The following is a 19708-nucleotide window of genomic DNA, read 5'->3' as shown; positions in this document are numbered from 1 at the left end:
AATGTCTGTTTCATCCCCTATGAGAGACCTCGGGAGACTCTTTGTGTCCCCTACTGCAAAGGTTATACCTGTGGTTTGCTTTTTAAATGCCCTAATCCATTTCTGTGCTTCCTCAGTAAGTAGCCGCGACAGCTTTCTGAGATTTTCCTTGTCCATCTGGGTCCAAGGAACCTAATGTGGTGCCCAGGTCCCTTGCGTATCAGGGATAATTGGTGTAAGGGAGTGGTTGAATGGTGGGCATTGCACCACTAGCGTATTTCTGCCATACACGCAAACATTTCCGCATGTAAGTGTAATCCCTGTATGGATCTCCCTCACCGTAGAGAATGAAATTCTCAGCATTCACCATATCACGTGGATCAAAGGACCCTTCTTGTGGCCATGGGTTCATTTGTGAAGCGAAGTGCTCAGTCGAATCTGCTAAATTGTCTACATATGGCACAACATTGTACAAGCTCTTCTCACCTTCAGCGTCTACCTCACTAGGAGTGAGATCTGTGCAGTGCAAAATTGATTGAGCACTCATTTGCTGCACTGGTCTATCATGCAGTGTCAATCCTACCACAGCCTCACAGGATCCCATTCTGGGGTCTGGCTGGCCATGAGCACCTTGAAATCTCAACCGCTCAAATTCTGTTGCTCGAGTTCTCCTACCTCTGGAAAGCACACCCTGCTCTCTTTCTCTAGTATCAGTAGGTTTAGACAGTCTCCTTGCATTCCCTGTGTGGTCCAAATCAATAAGAGGTGTTTCTTGAATATCAACATAATAGGTAGGGTGCCTAGCTTTGTTTAAAGCAGTTCACCCATGCTATCAACATGCTTATGGATAGATTCTATTCTATCTGTTATTTTCCCAAACAATCTGTGAATTCATCCTGAAACGTCATCGTGAAATCTCTCTCTCCTTATTTCACTTGCCTCTCTCCTACTCTCATTTCATGATTGCCATTCTTGAACACTTTCTGGTGAAACTAGTAAGTTTGTTTTCTCCTTTTGCCAAGGTGGTACACTGTATCCAGTCCTATTAAGATCCTCTTCTCTTCCTTAATTTACTGTCCACTGTGCCATACCTACAGCCCTATCCACGTAGTCACTCCATATTGCATCATCTACATCCCTTTATTGTGGGTTGGACACTCAGTCCCTAACAACTCTTCCTGCGGTGTCCCTTCTCTGCAATAAATGCTATGTTGCTGATGATACATGTGAATGGTCATCACTATCTCCTGGATATTGTTCTTTGCTTTTCTTCTTCTAGGGAGAGGCTGGCTCTAAATGCAGTGTAAACTGCACTTCTAGCTGTTATGAAAACTGGGAGTCATGTGCTCTGATTTGCTGCCTAGGTGTATTCACATGCTTTGGCTTTAGCATTTGTGGGGTGACATTAGGGGTGGCTTTTGGAGATGATGGAGGGGTCTCAATTACAGGGTTCTCAAATCCTACTGTGGCTTCTTGTACCTGTACCAGTGGGTATCTACTAGTTACCTTGGGAGAGGTGCCCAATATATCATTTGGGGGTTAGGGGGTAGATGGAGTTCTAGAGGCACCATCTTTTGAGGAGTTCTTTGATTTATCACAAAAATTTGTCATAGACCTAAAATCGCTTCACTCTTCTGTAGTTTGGCCCCTGCATAGTTACTCCTAAGATTGGTAGTAATATGCTCAATTGCTGTGTCATTAAACATTCACACTTTTGGCCAGTGATACGTATGTTTTTGAGTGGCTTTAAACCACTCTAAGTTATATCGTTGCAATTTTCTCTAATCGTGGGGAAAAGTCTTTTGCATATGCGCTAAGGCAGTCGCCATGATCATTCATTGTTCTAGTGCTTTTTATAATCTAATGTTCTATCCATCTAGACAAATATCATGCTCTTTTTAAATGACTAACATGAGTATTTAAAAAAGAAAGGGAAATTCAAAATTATGCGATGTATATTAAAAAATTAGGTTTTGTCTTACCAAGTATGCGGTGTACATTAAAACATTAGGTTTTGTCTTACCAAGTACACAATGTTCATTAAAACATTAGGTTTTGTCTTACCAGGTATGCGATGTACATTAAAATACTAGGTTTTGTCTTACCAGGTACGCGATGTCATTAAAACGTCAGAATATGTCTCAGCAAGTGCGCGATGTACATAAGCATGTCAGTTTTAGTCTTACCGCGTATGCTGTGCACATCGCGGTATCCAATTCTACCTCTACCAATTATGCGAAACACATTACACAACCAATCTCATACTGTCGCCACGTTTCATTCACACGCACACGCACTCAACATCAGCAAAAAATATTAAAATTTCGACTTGTTCAGGCGATAATCAACATCTCTATTCTACTTTCGGTAAATGCATCTGGAAACCCCTGGACATTTTCCTCTTGCCCCAGAGGAGATTCCTTTCAAACTATGCGTCTTTGAGACAATGGAGTGACTTTCTGGACATTAGGTCCAGGGCAGTAATTTGAGTGTTCAGAGTGTACCTGGAGGTAAATTTAGCGACACCAGCTTTTCAGCTGTCCCTCTGTGTCAAGTAGTGGAACACATATTGTCGCCTCCCAATTTCAAATTACCCAAACCGGCCACTTCCAACATTATATTGGAGATATCAAATAACCTGGATATGTAGACACCTTAACTATTGTGCAACATATTTACACAATACACAATCTCGCATCCGGTGCCCTTATGTATGTTATAATCATATATTTACATTACATTTACATCTGTATTTAGAATTACCGAGAAGAAAACACATCAATACACAAACTAGGATCGCAATCCACTCTGTCCTCACCTTCAAAAGATGGCAGTCCCCAGATCCACCCCAATCCCTGTGCACAGGCAGAACTTCAATGGAACACGGTGTCTGCTTATACCCTAGTACCCACATTACCTACACCAGGGCAGCCGGGTGCATAGGTGTGAAATCGTGTCGGAAACCGCCGTCGAACCCAATGGAGGACTTCAGGAAAGTGCCGCTGCTGAAGAAGGAGAAAGTGTCCGGTGGAATCCAACGGTGGATTTTAGTTGAGAGGTACCTGCAAGCAGAGGGGACAGAGTCTATGTCACTCAGGAATGACCAGGAGACGTGGAAGACTATTGCCCTTGATGTTGGGTGTTGCAGGAGAGATGATGATGACCTTGACTCTGCACTTGAAAGGATCACGTGCTGCTGAGGAAGACCAGGAGCCGAGGACAAGCTGTCCCACGAAGGATGTCGAGTGCTGAGGGGTCGGTGTCCGGCAGGAGCACCAACAAGCCTTGGCAAAGGCAACCAACGCAGAACTCGAAGAAGGTGCAATGTTGGGACCAGCAAGGTCCAGGGGACTCACCACAAGCAGGGAGTCCGGGCAGGCCCAAAGCAATGAGGGGAGCCCAAAAGAAACAAAGGTGACTCTCAACAGGACCCACATTCTGGAGGCACTGGAGTCGCAAGAGGACCTCAAGCAGCTCACTAATAGATGCAGGCCACGGTGCAAACGATGCGATGAAGACATAGACTTTGGTCACTGGAGATCTTTGAGGTTGGGGCTACTTGGAGCCCGAATATCTTGATGGATCGAAGCCAACAAGTCTTTGCAACTGCAAGTTGATGGGATGCACAGAGGTTCGGTTATTGCAGCCCCCAAGGGATACTGGCGTCAAACTTGGTGAGAGGGCAGGGCAGGCCTCGAGAGCTGTGAAGAACCACCACCTGTGTTTCAGAACCTTTCGGAGTCCGGAGAAGCTCAGGATCAGCAAACCGGTCGACTTAGTTGCAGTACCTGCAAATACAGGGAAGTGACTCCTTCACTTCAAGGGAGATTTCTTCAGGCGTCTTTTATGCCCACAGGCCTTGGCAGGTGCCTGTATGGCGCACAGGCACAGATTATGCAGCAGATTGGAAGGGAGACAAAGTCGAGCCCAAACGAAGTCCAGCAAAGTCCAGAGTGCCCAGACGGTAGAAGAAGAAGTGGTCTGATCTGAATCTTGTCCCACAATGAATCTAGGGACCTACACCCAGGTAATCCCTTCAGTACCCTAAGAAAAGGGTTGGGATGGTTCAGGGGACCCTCCCAGGGAATGGTCTGGACAGGGGGTAGGTTACTCCCATGTCCTTTGTCCAGTTTCACGCCAGAGCGGGAACCAACGGATCCTAGAGCTGGTTTGAACTGGACTATGCAAAGAGGCACCAAATGTGCCCCTCATGCAGACTTAGTGGCGCTGGCAAGCGCACCCACCCGATCCCAATACACCAAATCCTGTCTGTGAGGTGGTCACACCTCTCTGTGACAGGATGCCTATTGTTCTGGCTTTCCCTCTTGAGCTTGGCTCAGCATCAGGAGGGTAGAATCGTGTCTCTAGTGGGCAGCAACCATTTTGTGCTGTCCGGGTCTAGTAGGCTGGCACCGGGAACACTGAGAGCCTAACGGAGGGCTTTTCCAGTGCGTGGAATCATACCTCCCACATCCTTTACGGTGTTGCTTGGAATCATACCTCCTACACCGTTTACGGTATGGGGGTATGATTCCAACATGTTTAATACCAAACATGATAGGATTCGTTGCAGCCAATTTTGAGATGGTCATCGCGTGCCTATGCGGTGCCCCTCTATATAGTATATGGCTGGTTCACTTACACACCAGGAGAATGGACTCCATAGGCTATAGGGGTGTCCTGCTCATGCAGGGCACCCTCACACTTAGAACCAAGCCCCCTGCCTTCAGGATTGCAAAGGCCTGCTATAGGGGGTGACTTATAGGTTTTAAGTGCAGTGACCCTAGATATAGGAAACCTATATCTTTAATAAATGGTAAGCCTGTGGATCCATTCTGAATGGTCTCCCATGGGTGGCATAATGCATGCTTCACCCCATGGGTGACCCCTGTGGTACCTATGCCCTGGGTACCTTAGTACCATATACAAGGGACTTATAAGGGTGCCCCAGTATCGAAACTGGGATGTACCTAAGTACTTGTCACAACATTTTAAGGGAGAAAGCAGATAGACTGGGGTCCTGATTAGCAGGATCCGAGTCAGACAAGTCAATAACAGCTTAGCACTAGGCAGAAAGTTGGGGTAACCATGCAGAAGGATCCTACCTTCCTACAACACTGGAAAATGCACTTTTTGTAGCCCCCTTTTTCTCGGATCCCGCTGGACTGATCCGCCCAAAACGTTCCATATGCAACAAGGAAATTTGGAAATTTCATGAAGATTAGACTAACATTGCCAAAAATATAGGCAAGTCGAAAAATGCTTGCTTGTGTATATATACATATATTCACAGAAAAAAACAAAGGTTACAGGGATGTTATAATTTGGAAATAGAATTTTTAAAAACCTTAAAAATTCCCTAAAATACTAAAAGTTATAGGGACGTTATAGTTACAGTCAGATTTTACACACACAAAACCATAGAAATTGTGCAGTTATATATGGAGTTGTCTCAAGTAGCTATAGTTTGTGCACTAAGGTAACTATAACTCGTGCCCTCGCCATGCAGTTTTCTCATGAATAATTTGACAGCAAATGTTGCAGAGATATTATCAGGCTTGTCATAAAAGATGTCGGGCATATCATCAAGGGCAATAACGCCACTTTAGCGGCAGTTTTTGCCGCTAAACCGGCGATATTTTTATCGCCCTATCAGCAAGCTGTCGTTAACAGCTGTTAGCGACAGTTTACTGGCACTAGTGCCCCTTGTCAGCACGCTTCCCATCGCATCGCTAATGAGATGCAAAGGAGGCGTGCCTGACAAGACTCCCTTGGGAAAATATCGCTAACCCAGCTTCATCATATTGACGAGGGTTAGCGATATTTAAAATCACGTTAAGTATGCCTTAACACAGAAATTTAACGCCTGTTAAGTTCCTGACTAAGGCATACCTAACATGGGGGGTGAATTGTGTGGCTAAGACCACAGGCCCTATCATCTAGGAAATCGCCGTTTTCAACCATGGAAAACGGCAATATCCACACTATCTCTGGAATTTTTATCGCCTCGGCGATGAGCGTTGTTGATAACGCGCTAACCGGGCGATAAATTCCAGCGATAGCCGGCGATAAATATGCAAGCACTAAGCGCGCTTTGCAATATTTATCACCAGACCTTGATAATATGCCCCGTCATGAGTGATGTAATATGTGGGGTAGTTAGCAATACATGGTGAGGACGTGGCGGGGGTTGGTCACAGGGCCTGGCCAGCTGCTAGACCCTGCAGCCAACCCCCCACATGCAGCCAACCCCACGCCACGCATTGCCATGACCACAGGGCCTAGCCTGCGGCAAGGCCCTTTAGCCAACCCCCCAAAGGCAGCCAACCTGGGAGAGGGGCACTCATCCCCTTTCCCAGACTGATATTGGCCCAGGGGACCCCATCCCCCAGGGCCCACCACATATTTTAGAGGATGGGGCATGTGGCCACCCTGGCCGTTTTTGGCCTCAGGGAACCCATTCCCCAAGGCCCACTGCTTGAGTTATGGGGGAGGGGGTCACGCAGCTCCCCTCCCTGGGCCAATTTCAGCCCCAGGGATCCCATATCCCGGGGTCTGGCTATATTGTATATGGTGAAGGGGCACACAGCTACCCTCCCCTAGTCGATTTCTGGCCCTAGGGACCCCATTTCCCAGGGCCCGTGCAGATTATAAAAGGGGACGGGCAGGCAGCCCCCCTCCCTGGGCCAATTTGGCCCCGGGACCCTATCCCCTGGGCTCACAACCTTTTTAGATATGAAGGGGGCATGCAGCCCGACTCCCTGGATCAATACTGGCCCCGAGGACCCCATCCCCCAGGGCCTGGAAAATTAATGCGGGAGGGGGCCATGCGGCCCTGCTCCCTAGACAGGCTTCAGCCACAAGGATCCCATCCCCTGAGGTCCGACCTATAAAGGGTGGGTGCCCTTGAGTCCCCGCATCCACAGTAGGCTCCCCGCCTCCAGCAGAAGCCAGCATTGCCCTTGCCCACAGGGAGCAGCTACAGGCAGGAGCAATATTTACATCTGTTTCCCTATCCGTTTCAGTTTGTGAAGGGAAACAGATGAAAACTCCCCTCCCAGCGGACTAGAGCATTTTTCGATTCTCCAGTAACCTGGAAGCGGACTAAGGCCTAGATTCTCAAAGGTTTAGCTTTGGGTTAATGTTACTTTTTCAATTAAACCTGACCCTAAACCTGTTTTGGGATTTACAAACCAACGCTAATTGGTATTAGCGTTAGTTTGTAAGTAAAAGTAGCACAAAGCAGCTTGCTTCAAGAGGGTGTTACATGGGAGTCCCCATGCAACCACCCATGTTTTTTTTACGCTAAACCCTATTCATTAACATTGGTATAAAGGGTTTAGCATAAAAAATTAATGCAAATGAAAAGCCAGTGTTAAACAGAGAAATGTTTTCATTTCCCTGTGCTTTTCTGACTTTGCATCCATGCTACACTGTACAGCACACTTGCAAAGTAGGAACAGCTTTTAAATGTGTAAAGGGATAGTATTTTGTACAGAAAGGGTACCCTTCCTGTACAAAACCTATGCTAGCCTCAGGCACACACCCTGGCACTATGGTGCTAAGGTGAGTGCCTGGTGCATGGCAGCTGAAATCAGCGTCGGGGCTAGGGAGAGGTGAGTAGAGTGTAATATCTTTGTGAAAATGGTGCTCTCCTGCTCTCTCCCTGTCATACAATGCAGCACAGCATCTTTTTGTGCTGCGCTATGTTGCCTAAGACCTTTCCGATTCTGGGCCTTAGTGTTTGCTCTCACTTGAAATTGCTCCCGCCAAGCGAGAGCAAACACAGGTGTCTCTGCCCGCATCAGTGCCGGCAGGGAAGCCTCTATGTCCCGGGGGTGGGCACCCCAGGACATAGCAGGAGCCTGTCCAGGGGGATGGGAGATGGGGTCCCCATGGCCATTAACAGCTCCAGGAGAGGGGGTGCATGGCCCCCTAACCATTTAAAATACAGCTAGGTCCTGGGGGATGGGGTCCCCAGGCCTGAACGTGACCCTCCTCCTCATTTTCTACATGAACTGGGCCCTGGAGAATGGGGTCTGAAGGCCAAAATTGGCTTGGGAGGGGACCACACGGCTCCTCTCCTCCTTTGTTTTTGACAGCCAGGCTCTAGGGGATGGGTACCCCTGGACCAAAAGCAGCAGAGGAGGGCATCCGCATGCCCCCCTTCCCCATTATATAATAATTAATTCACCCCCTGGACCTGGTCCACTTGGAGGGGGGGGCTAGTAAAAACAAGCCCGGATTGTTTTTAAAAACGTTTTCCCATTGCTCCTCTGCAGATTCTTGGAAAAATAAAAATAAAATGTTTTTGGCCCCTGGCAGTGTCCCTGTGAAACCCCACCACCCACCAGGCCTAGGGTATCAGGGCATTCTTACCTTGGCACCTTGTCTTTTTTTAAAATATCTTTTCTTAAGACTCAGCTGAGTCCGAGCCCCAAGAAGGCAGCCATCACTTCCTGTTTGAAGTGGTGGCAGACAATAAGATCTAATTTTGAGATCTGTCGGATTCGTGGACCTTCCACAACTCTAGATATACATAAATATTTTTTCTTTAATAACTCCAAAACTACTGAATGGATTTACACCAAATTACAAAAAGGGCTCTTTCTGAACCAAGAGAAAGATTTCTGCCAAATTTGGTGTCATTCCGTCCAGCGTCTCCGGCTGTAATCGTGTCTAAAATTTCTATGGAAAAATGCACGGGGATAATGTGTTTTGGGATCCCCCCTCTTTCGTGGTCCCTGCTTGACGAATCACCCTGAAACTAGACCAGCTGTCCCATAGGAAGAGTGTTTTTTGCATTGCTAATAACTTTGGTGCCATTTGACAAATTTCCACAAATCTTTCAAAAAAAGGTGCTACTTTATGACTAGTTTGTGTGGAAAGTTTCAGGGTGATCCGTCAAGTGGGGACCGTGGAATATGGGGGACTGTCTTAAAATGCAAAATCCACATAAAGTTTTCCTAGACTTCTTTAGACATAGCTACAGCAAAAGCTGCTAAACGGAATTAGACCAAATTCAGCAGGAAGCTAGATTTTGATCCACAGATTGTGCTTTTTTGTGATTTGGTGTAAATCTGTTCAGTAGTTTTTGAGAAATTAAAGTAATAAAAAATATACATATCTGGAAGGTTGGGTCCCCGAAAGGTTCAAGAGACTCTTGCAGGAGTGCCAATTAAGAGAGTTCTGGTTGGCCATTGAGTTTTTTTTCCCTTGGGCCATCTCGCTCCAGGGGAGTTACACTCCCGCGAAAGCACACACTTTGATTGGCTTCCAACAACAAGAGACAAATTTTGCTGGCTGCCTTTACAGGGCTCTGAGACTTAGTTCCCCGTCCTGAATTAAATAAATAAATTACAGAAGGGGGCAGGGTGGTGAAAACTTGTCCCCATAGGCTGCATGTGGGGGAACCCCTGCTGGGGACAAAATTAAAAAACAATTCTGCAATTTTCCCGCATTATTTAAATAAATTTCAGCCAGGGGCTTAATCTTCAATTAAAGGCACCAGGGAGCCCACCCTTACCTGTGCTGGCCGCGCTTTTTGGGCACATTCAGTTGTATCTAACAAGAGACTCCCATGTTCCGGCTGCCTTGATATCCTGTCCCGGCCCCATCATCAACATGGCAGACAATAAAGAGAATACTAGTTTCTTCAGAGGGCGCCATCAAACCCCCTGGCTGCTTTCACGCTTCTGTGCTAAAGCACCAGTAATGGGGATGAAAAGCTCTTGAGCAAGTTGCCAGGAACCTGTTAAAATATCATAGCCAGCCTTGAAAAGCAGAGCTGTTAGCAACACATTTCAAAAATTCTGTCAGTGTTTTGAATTGTTTGCCAAAGCAGACTTGCCAGCATCATTCAGGAAGCCTTACAGTTTCTTTTTATTTCAAATGGTTGCCTTGCAACTTATGCGAGAGTAAGGGATATATTGCACTTTACTTAGTTAAAAATAGGGCTTCATAATAGCTATAAATTAATGTGGTTATGGCTTTACTTGGTGTCATCCTAAGAACCTCATTCATTACAGTTTGTAGTTCCAGTGATTAGCATTAGCAAGTGCATCTGTGTCACCTGAGAAACCTTCAGCCAGCCCTGGCTTTCAACCAACACCCCGCTGCATTCTGGGACTTATAGTTTTCCTTTTAGACTTTTAAGTAAGTGATTGAACTCTTGCTATGCGAAGCACTGTTGGTAACACAACGGGTGTCGCTCCTTGCTGATGATTTGCTGAAGAATAAAGTACACAGATATTCTAAATAAACAGTTTTCCATTTTAAAAAGACGTGCAATATTTGTACCTGAACTGCAATTAGCATAATTTAATGCCTGTGAGTTACAAAATGTGTAGTTTTCAAGATTCGCAAAACCATTTTCGGTTTGATGATAAAGTGTCTTTTTGAAAACGCTTTGTTTAAGAAACTTTGGGTACATCTAATTTTCGTATAACAAAGCTGCACAGCTGATAACACAAAATATCACAGATCATAAAAGCACAACTAAGCCGATCGCATGAAGTAGAAAGCCCAATATAAAATTGTATCTTAGTGCAATGTGTTTCCACAAGCATGACATAAACATATTTGAACACAGGGCTAGTAAAAGCTATATAAAGGCAATTACAACACAATAAAAAGCAGTACGTGCCATAACAAACGAACAGCGCCATGAGGCTGGCGTACCTTGTTCACTGCACGACCACCGCCTGACCTTTACGACGAAACTTTCCATTGCGTTCAATGACAAGAAAGACAAACAGCGCCCAGCGCTGCATTGCTATATCGGTGCCACATGGCACGTCCAGTGTCCACGTGCGTCAATGGAAAACTAGGCCCCATTGACGTCACTCCATTAAGGGCAAGCAGATGTGGGCCAGCTGTGGGGAGACGGCTGTGACGAGCTGCACTGTAATTTTATAGGTGCTTGGCCGTCCCAGGGGACCTCAAACAGCTCAGTCCAAGATCTTGGTTGCTTATAGACCGCCATTCAAAAGAACCTACCCATGACGATATAGACAGCGCAGAATGGAAACATATGTGTGTAAAATATAAAAAATGATTAAGGAACATACATTAATATTCGCTCTGGTGTTTGTCGTATGTCAATTCGGATGTGCGTATTTAAACCGTTTTAGGGCCCACCCTGCTTTTTAAACAATGTAATATGCTGCATAATGCTTTCTTAAAAAAAAAAAAAAAATCAAATGAGGAAAAAGCTATGTAAATGTTAATGAAAACATCGTTTATTCACTGCTCATTAGTCTTGATGAGATAACATCTTGGATTTGGTTTTTGAGGCTGTGAATTAAGCTATGTGCTTTTATGTAATCGTATTTATATATAGCTCTTACTACCCCTGACGAGGCCTCAAAATGTGAATCGGCAGAACTAAAAGTATATTTACTAAAATATCAGTAAATACATCTAAAACAAAACCTTTAAATATTTTATTTTTTATTATTTCCGTAGGCCCTCGTGCCTTTCTTTCCTCTATTGTTTTTTAAAGAAGAGTTCTGCCATCTCCTCTTTACATTTTTTCCTCTCTTAAATACTTTCCACTTTTCGACAGTGTGTTTACTATATGATTGTACTTCTTTGTTTTAAATACCGTATTTCCAGATAAATCCTCCCAAATTGTTGAGGCCTTTTCCCAATATATCCTCGATTCAAAATGTTTGCTAACTTCATCTTGAATTCCTTTGTTACTTTGACTTCATAACTAGTCCCTGCTGTCTAATTTCACACTGCCCCTGGATGATGATCACTTGAGGTGAAAACGCAGACAATTGAAAGCATAGCTGGATATGTAATAAGATGAGATTGTATATTAACGGGAGCAGCATAATATGTATCTTAGTCATACTCTTTACATGAAAAAGATCATTTTCTCAAAAGATGGAAAATGCTAATTGTTGTTCCACCATGGTCACAAACTTGAATGATGGGTTTGAGCATTGATATGGAACATATATGACAAACTCACGCGCGGCCGGCACAGGTAACAGTGGTGGAGTGGTGGGGCGGGGGCGGGGGAGTAGTGGACAGACGACGGGCTAGGTTAAGTAAAATAAAAAAGTAAATAAACTACTTTCCTTGCGCTCGCCACATCACCGAGTGGTAAGTGGTTTTATATTTTTATTTTACTTTCTCTATCCTGTCATCAGTCCACTTCCCCCCGTCCCGCCTCACCGCTGTTACCTGTGCCAGCCGCGCCTCCTTAACCTGGATGGTCTTAGGCCAGATTTATCAAACATTTGCGCAATGCAGCATGACAACTTGCTGCACTGCATGAAAGGGAGAGGGCAGGAATGTGCCATATTTAACAGAAGTGTCTTAGTGGCTGTATTGTTGGGTAAGTGGACATGTGAGTGGCTGCATGGGTCTTTGAGTGGGTGTGAGAATGTCTGTGTGGGTCTGCGACTGGGTGTGTAATTTTCTGTGTGGGTCTGTGAGTGGGTGTGTGAGTGCCTGTGTGGGTCTGTGAGTGTGTGTGTGTGTGTGAATGTCTGCGTAGATCTGTGAGTGAATAAGAGTATCTGAATGGATTTATGAGTGGGTGCATGAGTGTCTGACTAACTGTGAGTGGGTGTATGAATGTCTCAGTGGGTGCCTGACTGAGTGCATGTGTGTCCAAGTGGGTGGGTGAGTGAGTGTTTGAGTGAGTGATTATCGCAATGTGTGTGTTAGTGGCTGTGTGTGTGTCTCAGTTGGTCTGGGAGTGGGTGCATAAATGTCTCGCTGGGTGGGTGAGTGGGAGAGTTAGTGAGTGGGTGTGTGAGTGTCTGAGTGGGTCTGGGAGTGGGCAAATAAGTGTCTGAGTGGGTGTCTAAGTAGGTACATGAGTGTCTGAGTGGGTCAGTGAGTGGGTGCGAGAGTCTCTGAGTGGGTTTGCAAGTACCTGCATGAGTGTGTGTCAGTCTGCAAGTGAGTGCATGAGAGTCTGAATGAGTCTGTGAGCAGTAGCGGTCCAAGGAGGGAGTTCGGTGGGGCAGTGAGGTGGGGCGGGGGAGGGACAGGGTGGGGAATGTAAACACCGGAATATGGATGAACGGAGGTAAGTATACATTTAAATAAATAAAACGAATTCCCTTGCGCCCGCTGCATCACAAAATGAGGTGGTGATCCCTGGGGCCATATATGGCTCGGGAGAAGAGCCAAAAAGCTCCTCTCCCATTTAAAAAAAATTAATGGCCCCAGGGAGGTGGCGGTCCACGGGGCCCCCTCATTAGGTCTTATTGAGCCCTGAAGAGGTGGTGGTCCCTGGGGATTGGGGGACTGCACAGCCCCCATCAATCTTTTTTAAGCTCCAGGGAGGTGGTTATATAGAGCAATATAGAGTCCATTGGGGAGGGGAATGCGCCCCCCTCCATTCTATCAATAGAGCTCTGGGGAGATGATGGTTGCCGGAACTCAATGAGCTTTAGTAGGCAGGCTCTGTGCGCCCCCTGTATTCAAAACAAGCATAAGAGCTGCGCTTGTGTTTTTTAAACTTTTGGATTTGTGGCCTTAGCTCCGTCGTGTTTTCGCTGTAATTATTTATTTTTAAAAGAAATGTTGGCCCTCTCGGGGGGTACACCACGACCACACTTAGGGGGTCAGGGTATTAACCTGACTCCTTTTCTTCATTAAAAAGTTTTTGGTGAGACTCAGCTGAAGCTGAGGCCCAAGATGGTTGTCAAAACCTCCGGGTTGAAGTGTTGGAAGCCAATCAGATCTCACCATGAGATCTGTACTTAGGCTCCGCCAAGATGTCCTTATTTGCTTTCCCTTAAACTTCTCAACAATTACTGAACGATTTACACTGAATGACTGAAAGCATGATCTGTGAACCAAAATCTACCTTCCTGCCAACTTTGGTGTAATTCCGTCCAGCGGTTCTGGCTGTAGTTGTGTTCAAAGCTCCTATGTGAATAAACATGGGAAATGTTATTTTTTTCGACCCTCCCCTTTTTTCCGGCCCCTGCTTGATGGATCACCCTGAAACTTTCCATGCACAACCAGACTCACTATTACACTTTTTCAGAAAATTTCTTGAAGATTTGTCAAATGGCCCCAGAGATGTAGGCAAGTCTAAAAACACGTTTTATGTAGAAACATGGCCCTAACTACAACTTCCTTTATATATATATATTTATATATATATATATTATATATATATATATATTATCTACTGGCGGTCGCCAGTAGATAGTTATAGTTAGGACCGTGTTTCCATAGGAAATCCGCAACATTCTATTTGGAATAACTTTGGCGCCGATTGACGAATCCTCGCGAAAGTTTCAAAATAGGTGGGGCGCTCCACTCCGCTTGTACCCTGAAAGTCTCGGGGGGATTCGTCAAGCGGGGGCTGAGAAAAAAGGGGGGTCCCAAAACGCGTTTTTCCCATGCAATTTTCCATAGGGACCATTAGTCCAAGGTACAGCCCAAACGGCTGAACAGAATTACTTTAAATTTGGCAAGGAGGTAGTCCTCAGGTCAGGGATGTGCCTTTTGCATATCTGGTGTCAATCCGTTCAGTAGTTCCTGAGAAAATCAAAAGTAAAATCATATATATATCTGGGCGGAGCCTAACCACACATCTCATCGTGAGATCTGATTGGCTGTCAGCACTTCATCCAAGAAATGTTGGCAGCCATCTTGGGACCAATCTACATGATAGCACCTCATTAAAAAGCCTTGCAGTTAATAGAAGATCTTAAGACTTTAGTTACATTATAAATCATTTGTTGATGGTACCATACTCATTTTAGGAATTGTGGTGTGTTCTAAGTTGATTTTACCATGTGAAAAAGCCTTCTGCTGTGATATCATGAATCATGTTTGAGAGAAAACTATTTTCTCATGCTTTTCCCACAGAGGTTTGGAAGGTGATCAATAAGCTAAACTGAAAGCATATTTTCTGTAAATTCACATTATCTTTCTCAGTCATGGGAGAATGAAGTCTGACATTCTCAGTAAAACATGTACATCCAACAAGGGCAGAGACTGTCAGTTGATTCCTTTGTGTTCTACTGCAGCTTCCCAGAGTGTTCTAAAGAACAACTAGAGCGCTAACAGTCCTACTTATGACAAAAGTATGGCACCCCTGAAGCCATCTTGGTTGGTTGGTTGGTTGGAATAAAGTGGTAACTCTTAAAACATTTAATTTAAAAAGGATCATTTTGCCATAGAAAGTATGATTAGTGCTGCAGAAAGAAAAATTTGGGCACATTTTGAGTGACTTCTCAAATCCTCTTCTATTTCATTAAAACATTCTGACATGCAGACTGAAACATGCACTTTCAATACCAGCAGCAGACTTCCCTGGTGAGCAGTAGCTTTACTACAGTGATCTAATAAGCAACTAGAGTGCTAACATTCTGAATTTATGGCAAATGTGTGACACATCTGAATGCCTTCTTGATGGAATCAAAGTAAAAAACTGAAAGTTTTTCCTACTGAGGAGACTGTAGTAAATGAGGAAATTAGGAAACATCATAACAAATAAGTCTCCCAAAATGGCCACCAGAGACAAAAGAGCCCAAATGTAGCCCAAATATCACCGAGATGTAGCCCAAGTATAGCCCAATGACAGAATGTCCCAGAGTGTTCTAACGAACAACTAGGGCGCTAAGAGTCTTACTTATGACAAAAGTATGGCACACCTGAAGCCATCTTGATTGGAATAAAGTGGTAACAGTTAAAACATTTAATTTACAAAGGAACAAACTGAGGGGGTTCATTTTGCCACAGCAATTATGATTAGTGGTGCAGAAAGAAAAATTAGGGCACATTTTGACTTCTCAAATCCTCTTCTATTTCATAAAAAAATTCTGACATGCAGATTGAAACATGCACTTTGAATACCAGCAGCAGACTTCCCTGGTGAGCAGTAGCTTTACTACAGTGATCTAATGAGCAACTAGAGTGCTAACATTCAGAATTTATGGCAAATGTGTGACACATCTGAATGCCTTCTTGATGGAACCAAACTAAAAAACTGAAAGTATTTCCTACTGAGGAGACTGCAGTAAATGAGGAAATTTGTAAACTTCATAACAAATAAATCTCCCAAGATGGCCACCAGAGACAAAAGAGCCCAAATGTAGCCCAAATATCACCGAGATGTAGCCCAAGTATAGCCCAATGACAGAATGTCCCAGAGTGTTCTAACGAACAACTAGAGCGCTAACAGTCTTACTTATGACAAAAGTATGGCACACCTGAAGCCATCTTGATTGGAATAAAGTGGTAACACTTAAAACATTTAATTTACAATGGAACAAAATGAGGGGGTTCATTTTCCCATAGAAATTATGAATAGTTCTGCAGAAAGAAAAATTAGGGCACATTTTGACTTCTCAAATTCTCTTCTATTTCATAAAAATATCCTGACATGCAGACTGAAACATACACTTTTAATACCAGCAGCAGACTTCCGTGGTGAGCAGTAGCTTTACTACAGTGATCTAATGAGCAACTGGAGTGCTAACATTTAGAGTTTATGGCAAATGTGTGACATATCTGAATACCTTCTTGGTGGAATAAAAGTAAAAAACTGAAAGCATTTCCTACTGAGGAGACTGCAGTAAATGAGGAAATTAGGAAACTTCATAACAAATAAATCTCCCAAGATGGCCACCAGAGACAAAAGAGCCCAAATGCAGCACAACTATCACCCAGATGTAGCCCACATGTAGCCCAATGACAGAAGTGTGCAAAACACTTATTTTTTGTGTATTTGCAGTTTTATATAGTGCAGACTTGTCAGGCATTGGAGTGCTTTACATGAGCATTGGTTACATCACACAAGATCAAATTCATTCTGGTTGTAGACATGGGGAGATTAAGTGATTTGACCAGAATCACAGAATGTTGAGCTGAAGCAGGATCTCCAACCTGGTTCCCCAGTTGCAAAGTCTGCAGCTCTGGAAGTAACACCACATCCTCTCCCCTAGGTGCAACATTTAATCAAGTGGTCAACTGGATAAAAAAACATAAAGATTACAAATAATTTAAAAGTTCTTTGTCGCTATTTGAAAACTCAGAAAATATGTCCTCATTTTAGTTTTTTAGAGCACTAACCATAATTTTGATGCAAATAAGACCCTCTCATATATGTAATTTCTAAAGGAAATACTCTAGGTATTACAGTTTTGATTACATCAAGATGACGTCAGGCGTTGCACACTTTTGTAATAAATATAGAATGTTAGCAATCTAGTTGTTCATTGGGATACTGTTGAGAGGCAGAGGCCAGGGGCACGGACTCTGAAAATTGAAGGCAGGTAGGAGAGTGCAGAGGCAACACATTGACCACACTGGGCAGGCAGGAAGGGCAGTGGCAGCACAACAGACTATGGAGGGCAGTGGAAAGGGGGGCAGGGGCAACAAACCAACAATACAGGACTGGAAAGAGAGGCTGTGGCAATATAATAGACCATTGTGGGCAGAAGGAAGAGGCAGTGGTAGTACAACCATACATGCCAACAGACCTGTTTCAGCCAGGAAACGTCCAATGTTTTTAAGCTCAAATGGGCTTTACTTGATCTGTCTCCTGTCTACAATCTCCTCTTTTTTAATGTAAGTCAAAGGGGAAAATCAATACCCCAGTTTCTTTTCAAAATCTCCCTCTTACCAAGTTCAAAATGTTTGCAAGTATGGTACATTGGATCATGGTAGGCAGGAGGAATTGGGGTAGGGACATGGACTCGGATAACAGAGAACAGGAGGGACATGGAGAGGTGCACCAAACTGACCCTACAGGGCAGGCATCAGGGAGTGCAGCACAACTATCCATGGAAAGCAATAGGGAGGGGACAGGACCATGCACATGGACAACAGAGAACAGAGGGGAAAGAGGCAATGGTAGCTAGCTGACCATAATGGACAGACGGGAGAGAAAGCTGCAGCATAACAGACCATAAAGGGCAGGAGGGACGGATCAGGGGCATTACAATGGAACAGGCAAGCCAGGAGGGAGGGAATAGGGGTCTGCACATGGAAAAAGAGGGCTGGGGCAAGGGGGCAGGGCAGGAGCAGCAAGATGACCATGGAGGTCAGGCAGTATGGGCACTAGAAACCAGACACACCATGGAGAGCAACAATGAGACTATGATGTCATACACACAGACCATGGAGGGAAGGTGGGAGGGGGCAGGGGCAGCTAGCTGACCACACAGGGAAGGTGGGAGGGGCCATGGCAGCACAGAAGACCATGCATGGCAAGCTGGAGGGTTAGTGGCAGCACAATGGCTATGATGGACAAGAAGGAGGGTGCAGGGGCATGCACAAAGGACCATGGAGGATAGAAGGGAGGGTCAGGACCTGGGCACAGACAAGAGAGTTCAGGGGAAGGGACCTCACAACAGACCGCACGGGGCAGGCAGGAGGAGCAGTTGCAGCACAACAGACCAGGGAGGGCAGAAGGGTGTGGCAGTAAAATGGACCATGGAGGACAGGAGGAAGGGGATAGGGGCATGTCATGTGGACAGGCAGGGTGGAGGTGGCAGGGATAGGTTACAGTCATCTGACAATGCTAGGCAGGTGGGAGGGAAGTGGCAGCTCAACAGAACACTCAGAGTAGATAGGAGTGGCAGGTCCATGGGATGGAGCAGGGGCATGCACAAAGACATCGGATGGCAGGGGGAAGGAAAATAGGGGCAGCAAGCTAAGCACAGAGGCTAAGCAGGAGGTCAATGATGGGCCATAGAATTGGGCAATGGAGGGCAGGAGGAGTGGACTGGTACATCATGCTAAATGGAGGGCAGTGGCAGCACATCAGACCATGCATGGCAGGAGGGAGGAGGCTAGTCCATGGATTCAGACAGCAGAGGATAGGGAGGAGGTGGATGGGGCAGCAAGCTAACTGTTCAGAGAAGGTGGGTATTAGGAACTTTATTGTTTTTAAAATGTGTGTCTGTGCGAACTACTTAAAATATGAACAAGTATGCAGCATAATCTCACTTTTATTCAGGAAGAAGAGGACGTTTGTGACTGTGACTCCGGGCTCACTTGGCAGAAACACCCCCTGACCCTCCACCCCCCATCGCAAAATGTAATGTCCGTGAAAAGGATAGGTGGACGCAGTGTTATATATAACATAGTCCTGAGAGCACGATTGAAAATTAAAACTAGATATAGTATATGGTATAAACTATGCACCAAAAAGTGTGATATAAGATGAACCGGGGCGTGAAATATAATATGCAATACATTGTGCGCAATGACAGATTCATTGGAGAGCGCGAGATAGCACAGGCACTAGCTCGTGCTATGCGATATGCGCCTTGGAGTGTAATATGCACAGGGCAGTGTTGTGTAACCTAACTAGTCTCTAAAATTGTAATATAAAATATGTGCTGGGGAGTGTAACGTTGCATATGCACTGTGACAAAGATATGGATCCCAGATTGTAATATGTATGGCATAGCGCTGTGCGTTATAACATAGGCATCGAGGAAGGCACGTTAGATGGGGCAATATAACCCATGCGAAGGCAAGTGTGGCACGACATATTCACAGGGTGGTGTTACAGTGCACATGGGCTAGAGAGTGTCATAGCATACGCACTAGCTGGTGGAATACAACACAGAGGTGTGAGGCACTCGGCGGGCACTGGTGGGTGTAACACAGCATTGGGCTCAGCCAGGAGCACACTGTGACTCTCAAGTGAGGTTCATCTCCTTTCCAGAGAGTAAAATAAAAAGTATTACACATCCGGCGGTGGATGTGTGTTTTAATAACCGTGAGG

This window comes from Triturus cristatus, chromosome 3_1, assembly GCF_964204655.1.
Source record: "Triturus cristatus chromosome 3_1, aTriCri1.1, whole genome shotgun sequence".
NCBI lineage: Eukaryota > Metazoa > Chordata > Amphibia > Caudata > Salamandridae > Triturus > Triturus cristatus.
This window is presented reverse-complemented; position numbering follows the sequence as displayed.